The sequence below is a fragment of the Passer domesticus genome, chromosome 2, assembly GCF_036417665.1.
Source record: "Passer domesticus isolate bPasDom1 chromosome 2, bPasDom1.hap1, whole genome shotgun sequence".
Lineage (NCBI taxonomy): Eukaryota > Metazoa > Chordata > Aves > Passeriformes > Passeridae > Passer > Passer domesticus.
The window spans coordinates 110596829-110610068 of NC_087475.1; the positions used below are offsets into that span (position 1 = coordinate 110596829).

General features: G+C 37.8%; 1 long non-coding RNA gene across 2 annotated transcripts in view; it reads right to left on the minus strand.

Annotated features, from left to right (window-relative positions):
• Positions 1-13240, minus strand: part of LOC135294835 (uncharacterized) — a 150361-nt gene that overhangs the window by 112385 nt on the left and 24736 nt on the right. For both annotated transcript variants that reach the window (XR_010356854.1, XR_010356853.1), the window contains exon 2: positions 97-796. This is a non-coding gene — a long non-coding RNA (uncharacterized LOC135294835). The remainder of the gene's footprint in view (positions 1-96; positions 797-13240) is intronic.

Sequence of the window (13240 nt, forward strand, 5' to 3'; positions counted from 1 at the left end):
TGGCGCAGGGGGACAGAAAATGGGGACTGTGGTCGGTTCATTACATTATGTCTGCTAATCTTTCATCCTCAGCAGGAAGACTCTTCACATTCTTACCCTGCTGCAGTCTAGAGGCTCTTCCACAGGAGGCAGTTGTCCATGGACTTCTCTAACATGAGTTCTTCCTGCAGGTAGCAGTTCTTCACAATCTGCTCCAGCATGGGTCCCTTCCATGGGGCGCAGACCTTCAGGAACAGACTGCTCCAGTGTGAATCCCCCACAGGTTCCAAGTCCTTCCACCAAACCTGCTCCAGTGGGGGCTCCTCTTTCCATGGGTCCACAAATCCTGCAAAAGCCTGCTCCAGTGTGAGTTCATCTCTCCATGGGGCCAGAGGTCCTGTCAAAAGCCTGCTCCAGGATGGGTTTCACATGGGGTCACAGTCTCCTTCAGGTAGGAACTGCTTCCAGCGTGGGGTCCTCCACAGGGGCACAGCTGCTCCACCGTGGTCTGCACCATGAGCTGCAGGGGAACCTCTGCTCCAGCCACTGCAGCACCTCCTCCCCTTCCTTCTCCTTTGCACTTGGTTTCTGCAGGGCTGTCTCTGTCACATATTCTCACCGCTTCTCCTGCTGAAGTTGTCTTTTCTTTCCCCTCCACTTCTTAAATACATTATCCCAAAGGTGTTACCACCCTTGCTGATGGGCTCAGCCTTGGCCAGTGGTGGGGCTGTCTTGGCCAATGCCAGCTGGCATTGGCTCCATCAGACACGGGGACACTTCCGGCAGCTTCTCCCAGAATCCACCCCAGCACCAAAACCTTGTAATGCAAACCAATTACAGAGCAACATTAGTAAAAAATATTGTAACAAATATTTTTTTTAGCAGAATACTCAGGAGAAAATTGTAGCAGGTACTAATATTAAAACCAGAGAAAATAATCTAATTTTGGCAGCAAAAAAGCAAAAGATACAGCTGAATACCCCACAAAAAGAAATAGGATGTTGTATAGCACAGTATCAATACCGGATATTTTTTTTTTTTTTACTATGAAAAAGTAATAATTAAGCTAACATTATCTAAAAGAAAATTGAATTCTTATAAGCTACTCTCAGAGAATACCTTCTAGCAAAACAGTGAATTAGAGGGCTTTTACAGTTTTTTCACAGAAGTAATCTAGGAACCAGATTTAGTCCTTCAAGTACTAATCCTGCAACCCAGAGTACTGCAAGCAAAATGTGCTCACAAAGAATATTGTTCAGTTCCCAGGCACATGCACCTTTCAACAGTTGCTGCTAAATATGGTTTACTTTACTGGGGCTAGGAAGTTACTTTCAGACCTCTGTAACAGAATAGTGAATGTACATTATAAACCTCACTGATGTCCGAAATAAACTGCCTCTTAGCAGACTTCCTTCCTACCTCTTCTTTCTCCTTTCTCTCACAGGCTTATCTTCTTTGCACATCTGAAGTGAAACTCATTCTGACCTTGCTTGTGTCTACAAGATTTGATCAGCAGCACACATATCCAAATAGGATTCGAAAGAACTTTGATTTGCAATTATAAAATTAGCCTTATTAATGGCTTACTTAGATGTGTTAGCAACTTTGAGTTTACTCCTGCATTCTTAACTGGAAAAAAGTATGAAAAACCATTTGACAGTTCATGCCACTGCAAATAAATGCAAGCATGCAAAAAGTAATCATGCTTGACCTCTATATTGAAGGGATGATAAGTCACCAGATTCTTAAAAACTTCATCCAGAGGAGTCAACTTCTTTCAGAGTAAATGGTATTTATATCTATGCAAGCTCAATCCTCTTGAACAAATGGGATCACATTGCTAAGCCTTTTAAATGCCTATCTATATGCAATGCTGACTGAAAGCCATTAGCCCACAACTCATTTCTCCAGGCCTTGCAAATTAGACTTGAAAAGACTCAGAGAGGTTAAAGAGTGCAATATGATTACCATGCAATAGTGGTGAGGTCAGGTCTGGCTGCTAAGCCAAGTTATGGAGGTGATAGGTATTGGTGTGGCTCATGACAAAATTGTGACACAATTCTTAGCAGATCTAGGTATGGCTGACCTGAGTTGGGATCATCCACAGCAGCTGCTGAGTGGTGGGGTTCTAGCTGGAAACATACTCCTTCTAAACTACCATATAAATTAAATGAGCCTTGGACTATTCCATGGCCACAAGGCCAGATGCCAATATCCAACCTGTCTTGCAAACAAGATATTTACATGAAAATAACCTTTTTGGGAATATTCTTACCACATATTAATTGTCCAAACATACCTTGGGTTAATGATAGTTGACTTAGAAATGTGGATAAGTGAATTCTATTGCCCGAGACATTTTTTTTGCATGATTTCATACACTGGTAAAAACAGCCACAAAGCCCTCTAGTGCATCTCTATCCCTCATTTGTCGTGTTAAAGAATGTGCTCTCCCTCCTATCCCTTCTCCATACAGTTGAATTTTGAATTTAAATTCCTGAAACATGTCAACACCAACCAGTAAAAATCTTGCTCACCCAGTTTAATGACACAGAAAAGGATGTGGTAATACCAATGATAAAAGAATTAGAATATACAAGTGAAAACAGGTGATGTCCAATGCAATTCCTCCCCACTTTCCAACAAATTCCCAGACATTTCCCAGGCCATGGTCCCTGAACAGCTTTCAATCCAATTAATTTACTGAGTATGGCACTAAGTGATACAGAATCTCCCTTTGGTCACTTGGTGTCACCTGCGCTGGCTCTGTCCCCTCCCAGATCTTTGTACCTCTCCAGCCTGCTCACTGGTGGGGCACAAGAAACTCAAAAGTTCCTGACTTGGTGTAAACATTACCTAGCAACAACTAAGTTCATCAGTGTGTTACCAACATTATTCTCATACAAAATTCAAAACACAACACCATAACAGCAAAATGGGAATAAAATTATCTCTATAAATAGAAAAAAAATTAACAGACTGCTGCATCCAGCCCCAGTGATGATGATTCCACCTCCTCTGATTTCACCAGACAGGGTCTTCCAATGTCATATGGCCAGCACTGACCTCTGATGCTAATGTATGAAACCAAGCAGTGAAATACAGAACTTTGTAATCTAGAGATGCTCACAAGCTGTCTGTATCTAGGAGCTGCAATTTAAGAAAAAATTGCCTATGAAGAGAGTTGAATTGAATACAAAAGGCTGGTTTTCTTTCCCCAGTATGCTGTTTTGATCAAAATCACAGAGCTTTGGGCTAAGTAGGTCAAAACATTCAGGAAAAATGCCATAAGAGCTACTTTTTTAATGCTTTATTTCCAGCATGTGAATTTTTTTATCAGCAAAAAAAATAAGGATAACGTATTTGAGATGTTTATGATGAAACATTTTTTTGCCTGCATTGTTATCTTCCTCTTTCCAAAGCATTAATTGTACTTGGGAAGCATCTCTCCCTCTTAATTGTGAAATTTATCTCACCTCAGAATAAGCACACAATAATAGATTTTTGGAGTAGGACTGAAAGCTGTGAACACAAACTTTTCTGCTTCTAGAAAATTAAACCAAAATTCATTACCAAGACTAACAAAGGCTGTGCTAGACAACCACCAAGCTCAGAGTGCATGAGAGCCCACAGTGCTGAGTATTTCATCATCCTTATTTCAGAGGCCTGCCCTTTAACAGCTTGGTAAAAGTTATGGTTTAAACTCACTAGTCACTTCCAGATAGGTTAGAGCAGAAACAGTATTTTCCTGATGTACAGTTTCAAAATTCAACATCTTTGTGCCCCAAAGCCATTTTTACTCCCCAGAAATTTTCAAACTATATATTTTTAAACAATAAGATATCAGACCTTTGGGGAAGAGCAGGCTGAATGGCATCTAGGAACTGTCCCTCCCTCGATAAAAAATTGGGGGAAGGTGAGACCTTCACCTGCAGGATTTTATCTTGGAGGTAATAGAAAATCCTTGGTTGATACTAATGCTTCAAAATGTTGGAAAATCTCCAGGAGGAAAATAAGTTTCCCCATTGAACTTACACAATCTGCATATGACTTTTTACCTGGTGATTCAGATAATTTTTGTTTTTACAAACTCCAGAGGGATGCATTCCTCTAACCAACAGCTGTCTAAGCAAGCTTTGCAAATTTGTCTTTTCCATTTTGCAGCACACCTCTACTACAGCCATTTGTCTGTGGGCCTGATTTCTTATGTACACTAATTTTTTATGTTGTGGCTGGGGTTTTATTTGGTGGGGCTTTATTTGTTTGTTTGTTTGTTTGTTTGGGGGTTTTTGGTGGTGGTGTTTTTTGGTTTTGTATTTTTGTGGGTTTTTAATTTTATTTTTTTGTTAGGCTGATATATCTGCATTGAAACTCTTCTGAAACTCTACTTAACTAATGTTGTTAAAGTCAGGTCCTGAAAATTTTCCTCTATTCTTTCCTTCAGACAATTTCACTACCTATTAAACTTTAAATAAACTCAAAATTTTCATAGTATTTTACACAGGGAAGACTGAAACTGTAGAGTTAACAAGTTGATTTAGCAATGCAAACTTTCAGTTTTTATTTATGTGCAAACTGTATGTTTTTTATGTGGTAGTATATTCTCACACAGTAGGTTTCTATTAAGCCATTATAATGCTAACTACTAGATAATATCTGAAAAAAAAATAGGTAATTAACCACGAAGTTGATGGGAATGGGGAAGCTTAAATCTTGTCAAATACTTTCTGACATAAAAGAAATTGCATGGAAACAATTAGACAATGCCTTAATAAGCAGATGGATTTTCTTTCCACTTTTTCCTTAAATTTAATGTGTTTGACAGTATATGGAGAAAACCTTCCTCAATACATGAACACATGGGTTAGTACATGTACTTGTACACTTGAATACTTGTAAATGGAAGTGTTGCCACACTGCATGAATTGCAGAGTAACCAACCAACAGCAGAAAACATTTCTCTTTGTTCTGCACGGTCCACAACATTGCTTTTTCTGGAAGTTTTCTATATGCAGAATTATGCAGTCCACTAAGTGCTACCCTTTTCAGAGACCTAGCTTTGACCTGATGTAAATCTTTGTAGTTTCATTTTATTTATGTATTTATTTATTTCATTGTCCAAGTTTGTGTGCCAATGGCACCTTAACCAATAATATATATTAATGCTGTTTTCACTGCATTGTGTCTGTTTTACAAATCAGTCCAGTAGGTTAGAGAGTAAACACATTATGCAGTATAACCACAAGAAACACTACCAAACCAGAAGCATCACTCAGAATTTCTGACATCTGCTTTTAGGTCTCCCAAAGACTATCTATGTTCTTTTACCAAATAAAAATAAGTCGTCAAAATTATTGTCCTTTAACTTTGTCCAGAAAATGAAATTAATGGAAAAATTATCTAAAACATCATATTCAAGCAAGAACTGTAAGATACTGGTAATAACTGTGGGTTTTTAAGGAAAAAAAAGCCAGGAGAAAATAATCATTACCTAAAAATAATCAATAGTACAAGAATGAATTAAAAACTAGTCATGGAAACAGCTCTAGAGTTCAGAATATAACCCTTGAGGGGGGACATGGGCTCCACTGGAAGATGCTTTTCTCTGTGAATGTCTTCAGCCTTCATTACATGAATTGGGTGAGGATGCAGTGGGACAGCAGTGATGGCTGTTTGCCAGCTCTCAGTACACTGATGCAACATGCACTTACTTTTATCAACACACTGAGCTGAACGAGCCTGTAACATCATCTTGTAGTTCTATTAACCAAGATGCTTAGATGGGCAACAGTCTTTCCTGAGAATTGCTTAAAATTATAAGAACCAGGTAAGGGAGAAGGAGAGAGCTCAAATACTCCACAGAGTCCTTCGAAAGCATTCAGAGAGAAGATTCAGATTGGTCTTGACATGACACACTTCTTCACACTTTTGTTTATCAGGGTGTTTAAATGCATTGTTGATGCACTCAAACCAGGTAGGGTGAAGACCCTAAACCAAAGAGCTTAGTTTACTCCTCAGCTGGAAGTTTGTACAATTACTGTAAGTTTAACTCTCTAACTGAAACACCACAGCCTTTATTCTCTCCCATACCTAATATTTAAGCAAAGTTCAGCTTCACAAATTCATCAGATGTGAGTGTGCTGGAGCAGGGGAGGGGACTCAAGAAGGGATGTTAAAAGAAAGAAGCAGTTTGGGGTTTTCAGCAGGAGATCTCTGAATACAGTCCTAAACACTTGGAATTGTCTAATAAGCATCATTTCAAATAGTATAAGGGTAACATGGGTTAAAGGGTCATTTTGTGTCATTTTTCTCCATTTCATATGCACTTTAGCAATGTGGGTAACAAGCTAAATTGTGCTGACCTTTATCAGAGACAGGGTGCAACTGCTGAAGGAGAAGTGACATTGCTGTGTGCCGTGTTTTCATTTGCTGCTGCACTTTCCAGGTTTCCTGATACCACATAACCACACTAATGAGCACATCAGCTCAACACACTTACAAATCCCTTTTGAATCATTCTCTCAGTTCCAATAGCAGGGTGAATGCAAATGCCAGTCCCAGACCTCCAGCTGAAAAGCATGCAGGAATTTAGACACATTTTAATTGAGAAGCCCCTCAACTATGGATCATCAAAATAAGAAAGTCTTCTCCTAATTATATTCCATGCCATCATGACACTTCAACCTTGTGAGGCTGCTTTGTCATGTCATGACAACATGCTCAGCAGGCTTCACAAATGTTATATTATGATGTACCCATAGTGGTACATCAATATAGTAAAGTTGAAAGATGCCCATTTAGGGGTCTTCCAATTTGCTTACAAAGAGAAGGATGAAATTGAACCCATTTATCCCTTGATTCTTCTTAGGAGCAGTTCTACCACTTTTAAAATTCATGCCAGACTTTGCTGGAAACAGTTACAGGAGTGGGTAGATAAAGGTGAATCCAAAGTCCATTCACAACAGCTAAGAAATATTGACCTACCCTCAGGTCAGAACTCCCTATCATAGCAGTCACAGCATAGATGTGACTCTCACATATTCATTTTCCTCAATAGGCAAATACAAAACTCAACAACCCTGCAATTTCCCCTTAATTTTCTTCCTGACAGTCTAGGTATCCAAGCAGGTACTGTATTCTCTTTCTTTCCTGTGTAATTTTCAGAGGCCATTTTAACACTGCCAAAAAAGGTTGTTTTTTTCTGCTAAATTCTACTAATCTAATATTTAAATATTTGCACCTAATAGTAATTATGACTCGATCCACTTATGTTATGATTTCTGATCACCTTCAGCAGCTTCGCTGCTGTTTCCTGTCCCTGACACATCTTCTCTTCTCTCTAGAGCTTTGACTTCAGTTGTGATCAATGAACCTGCTGTAGGACTCTGCTCTGAGGAAAGACAGGAGTCAGCACTGGAAAGAAGGAGCCTCTTAGCATCAGTCACTCAGGAAGCTTTGCTTACCATTAACAAGCTTCAGGTGCAAATCCAAACCAATAGGAGATTTTTGTCTGGGCAAACATGTGAAATCTGCTTTCTCCTTCCAGCTGGACCTGCATGGAGTTACAGTCAGAGGACAAACAGCCTAGAGAACACATGGCTCGTCATTGACAACTGAGCACCAATTCAAGTGCACAGCAAGTGACACACACAAATGCTGTTGCTTTTGGGAGTTGTTATGGATATTACTTCCCATACAATGCAATAGAGCCTGTCCTCAGTAGTTTCCTCATAGCTGTCCTCATAATTTCAGGTAGCTGCAAAAGGCTCAGTTCATCACTCAATTTAGGGCACACCTAACCTTTGAGCCAACAGATACTTTTATTGACTTTGATGTAACAGTTGTTCATAAGTTGGAATGTTAGGTACCTATTCAAAAGCCTTGCTGAGTTTCAGCCACAAATTTTTACCCTAGAATAAGTAAATAGTATAGTTGCATTGACACCTAATTAATCATCCCAATGTATGTTCACACCTGAATCAAACAGGAAAATAAACAACAAAAAAACCACATTAATCATCAGAAAAAATAAACCAGAACAATACCTTGGGCTTGTTTTGCTGATACTTTACTAATGGCAAGATCAATTTGCCAGTAGTATATTATTAGAAAAAGTTTTTAATTATTTGTTCACAATGACTGTTTTGAAGGGGTTATCTCACTTTTCTCAGCTCAAAGTTTAATTTCAGATATTAAAATATGCTCTCATTAGTCTATCTGTGAGTTATTTAATCATAGAGCTAGCAATACTGGAAATGCAGACAGTGATGAAATCTTTCCTCCATCCACCTTCTAGAGATTCAGATTTATCTTACAGATTGCAACAGATAAGAGAGTCAGTAAACCAAAGAACTTCCAAATCCTCTCTTTTCTGAGCTATTTGGATGGAGCATTGAAACGAAGGTTAGGACAGCAGCCCAACTCACCTTTCAGGAGAAATAAAAGGTAGCCATTTTCCCTCTCTTAAAGTTTGTTTGATTTAACATTGAGAGCTTGAACACTTTCTAAACCCAGAGGCCATGGACAAAAGAGTCAAGAAAAATCCCAGCACACTACTTGTGAATTAAGTTTAGGCTATAAATCCTAAATCAGTGGACAAAACTAGATTAAAATATAAATGCATTTTTCTAAGAGGTCAGAAGGTCAGATGTCAGGAAATTGGACAAATAAATAGAGGTGAATCTGAGAAAAGTGATAGGCAAAAACTAAGGCATTTTTCAATAAAAATGATAATGAGTAGCAGCTTATGTAAGTCTAGGAATAATAAATAAAAAGGTAATCTTACAATACATTTCTGTAGTTATTGAATAAAAGACTTGGGAAAAAACTTTCCAGTACGATCTTGAGGAATTATCAGCTCTAGCCAAGGCTAGTCGAAACAAAAGAGGAAAAGTTATTCTGAAACCAAACAAGTTTTGAAATCAAGCTTACATGTTCAAGGGACACAAATGGGGAAAATTCACTTGAGACATTGAAGTTCCACAGAGATGTAACTCATAAAGGAGGTAGTGATTTGTGTTACAACACATGGCTGACTAGTGTGTCTGCAATTCCCTCAGAAGCTCAAACTGGACACTAAATACTAAACAAAGTCAAAAGATTTCTGTGCTACCACAGCTGATTCACAGAATCATGGAATAGATGAGGTTGGAAGGGATCTCTGGAGTTCAGCTAATCCAACCTCCTGCTGAAGCAGGGTGACCTAGGGCCAGCTGCTTAGTATTGTGTCCAGTTGGAGTATCTCCAAGAATAGAGGCTCCAAAAATTCTGTGGGCAACCTCCATTATACCACATTTTTCAAAGACCACCCGGTGCCTCATCACCCTCTGAGTAAATAATTTCTTCCTCATATCTAATCTAAGCCTACTGTCTTCTAGTTTAAAATCATTCCTGTTTTTCTCTCACTCCATGTCCTTGTGAAAAGTCCCTCTCTAGCTCTCTTGTAGGCCTCTCAAGGTACTAGAAGGCTGCTATTAGGTCACCTCTCATTCTCCTGGCCAAACAACCCCAACTCTTTCAGACTTTCCTCACAGCAGAGCAATGATGCAGACATTGAAGCTGTCCCTAAAAAAAATTGAATGATCCTTCTTAGTCACTGGCTAATTTAAAGTGTAATCATATTGTGATCTATATACACACTGTCACACATGATAAGGTACCCCATGAACCTCAGTTAACATTTAAAATCATAAAGATAACCGTACTTATATACATAAGTATATATATATATATATACTCCAGTATACCCTAAACCTTAGATACAGATTTGCACTTTTTTTTTTTGTTTGTTTGTTTGTTTGTTACTTAAAGATGCTAAACGTTAATATCATAAAAGATAAGGAAAATTTTAAAATTTTCATCTGGCTGATAAATATAATTTTCCATCAGGTAAGTTTCTGGTTATGGAAAGATATTTATCCTTCAATTAATGAAAATTAGGTTTTTTTCATCCATAGTACAACTATATTTTGATTCCCAAAATATTTCATTCATTAGAATTTTCCATAAGCTCTTATTAATAGAAATTTTACATATCTATCCCTAAACTTTTACTTTGTACTGTCTTTAAAGATATCCATCATAAAAACTCAACTAAGCCTAAATCTTGGATATAAAAGGTTTTGCTTGAATTTTTGTAATTGAGTATTGCTATAACATCAGAAAAATTTATGACCCAGGTAAAAATGGAAATATCTCTGTACTATGCACACATCTTCACATATTGCAGTCCAAAACAAGTCTTTTCATGTTTTGTAAAACATTTTTAAAATAGTCCAACCAGTTGATTTTTAAGATTGCAGCAAAAGTTTTCCTTGTTGCTGTAGAGATTGAAATGGGCATAGATATAAAAGCTAAACCATTTCCATAAATATTTCAAATACTAGATAAGGTAAGGACCTGTCAGCATTTCTTTAGAAAATCATAATTTTCAGAGAGACTGTGACTCAAAATGTGAAAAAAGCCAGACTTCTCTTTGGACTCCAAATCATCTTAAAATTAAGGGTGCCTCATTCAGTCTGACAGAAAATTACTTCTTGCAACTCTGAAAAAATACAAAACTAGGACTTCCTACCTCCATCCCTCCTTGCAGAAACTATGGATCTCAAATGTGTGGCTGTTTTTGTAAACTATATTCCTGTACCGTAACTAGATCTTTTTAATTTAAGGTGAAAATTTTGTTTTTCCAAGTGTCTCTAATGCAGATTAGCAGTTTTGGATATGAACTAGTATAGGTTAAAGAAGGAGAAATATTCATATCTGGCTTGCTGTGTGTTCATTCTTTCTTTTTAACAAAAAAAAATTAACAAGAGTTTGAGAAGGTGGAGTGAGATTTTACCTCTGCCAGCCAAGTAATTGTGCAGGAGTCTGTTTCTTTAACCCTTCTTTTAAACTGATTTTGTTATACTGCAGTGCTTATGCTATTATATAGCTCTGGAATCTACAAATAGCATCAGAGGCCCAACAAACAAGGCATCCAGACCCAAGAAGCTCCTTTCACAGCATCAGCTTGCAGACCTGCAATTCTGGAAGGAGGCTACAACCTGTTTCTCTATTGTGATGTTGTCTACAACGCAGGTATCTCCACTGGATTTAGCATTTCATACCCCACTTTGGTTTGTACTTTCTCATTTTAGGAATTGGCACTCCTAGGTAATGCTACAAAAGAGACAACACTTCAAGGCTTAAAAACAACCTCAATGTCTCAAGTGTTCAGTAGGTATTGAGGATGATGAATAGATTATGCAGAACAGTGAGAAAACATTTACTTTGTAATAAAAATATTTAACACCTCCTTCCACTCCCCACCCCAGATGTTTCAACCATCAACCTCACGCAGTAGCTGTTTAGCACAACATCCCGCTTCAGCTAAAACATGCATTCTGTAACATATTGGCAAAAGTTCACTAGGTGGAACTGAAATATACCCTTGCTTCAATAAAGAAGTAAGCGCCCGTATTAGCGACTCAAGATTTCCACATTTGATATACTGAATTTTACCTCAGTGACATCTGATCAGAAATGCCAGTGCCCAGGATCTCACTGTCATTTGTCAATCGCCAAAGCACCAGAAGTTGTGAACAACATTACCACTATGAGCACATGTGATTGCATACATAAAACTCAGTCACCCCCTGACTTTTTACCCCCTCTACTTGAGAGCTCCATTTTGTTGAACTCATTATTCCAAATATTAACCAATAGAGCTGAACTATATGTGAACACCTTCAAGACAGTCCATCTGGGATCGGCAGCATTTCCTTGGAAGCCACTAAAATCCCCTCTTCTCTAAAAGTACAAGAACCAATAAAATTAGAAAAAGGTAATAGTCTTAGCATGCTATTCCACATAAAGTATTAATATGTCCTTTAAGATGCAGTCAAAAACATCTTATGTGGCAAAAGGTTGATACTTCAGCCTTTTATTTAGTAATAGTGATACTCAACTTCAAAAAGAAAACTTTAACATCTCAGTGGGAAAAAAATTATTATTTGAGATCTCCTTCAAAATTTTACAAAGCTACATGCTGTCTTACAGAAACAAGTATCATTATTCTACATGGTATGCCCAGCTACATATGCTATGAAAGCACAAAGTGACATTTCAACATTTTTCTAATGTGTTTAAAAGGAACAGTACAATGCTCTGTATGGGGCTAGTAACCTTATTAATGATATTTGACACTTTCCTAGCATAAGCCTTTGTTGCAGCTGGTTATAACTTTTCATGTTTTAAATATTGAGGCTGAACTTTATACTTACACTTAGAGAGAAAAATAGTGTGCCATTTTCCGACAACCAAAAGACTCATTATTTTTCTTTTATCCAAGCTGATCCTCCTTTTCTTTTAAGACAAATTACTATCTCCAGGGTTTAGGACAATGGCTTAAGACCTGTGGATTTTATGTCTACATTTGTTAGCTGTCTTCCTTGTCATCTCTGTAGCAAGAGTAGCCAGATGTCTGAAAATTTCTATTTCAAATCTGCAGAAGTTCCTTAATACAGGCAAGCTCGCTTTTTTAGAAGGTTTTACATATGTTTAGCTGTAGCTCTCTTTCCCTTCCTCTGAAAGGTTTTAGGACAACAGAATGTCAGCATTTTACTAAATTGGATTCCCCCACCCTGTTCAGTAAACATGATGACCATTTGGGAATGAATAAGGATTACGTATCAAGAGACTTCTGCTTGGGCAAGTCCTGGATATTTGTCAACTGCTTTAGAAGGTCTGAAGTCAAGGTTGCAGGAAGATACCTAATAAACAAGGGATTATTTAGTGGATAGGCTACTTAAACAATCCAGTAAACCCTCCAACAATTCTGCTTAATGGTAGCAAATTAGTGAAAACAAATTTGTCACAGGCTACTCTCTGGTAAGCAGTCATGATTATTTGTGGCACCTGGGAACGCTTTTACATCAATTCTGTAATTGAAAGATTTGATGAAGGGTTTGAATGTAAGAAGCATCCTGTATGCTAAGCAGCCTGAAGATTCATGCCTTCAGTTGACTGCCCAAAGTTAGCAGATGCTCAGCTTTGGTTTCTTGGGCCTATAAAAAGGGATATCAATAGCTGCCAGCCTCATCTAGGAGTTAAATTCATGAATGTTTGCAGAACAAGTTCCTCAACAAATTAATAATTTTGAATTCAACACAAGGATCAAGGAGGTAGGGATGTGAAGGCAATATTAAATAAAACATTCATTGAACAAAGCTGAGGTCTTAGGGGAAAAAACCCCACAATCTATAATTACATAATTGTACATTTT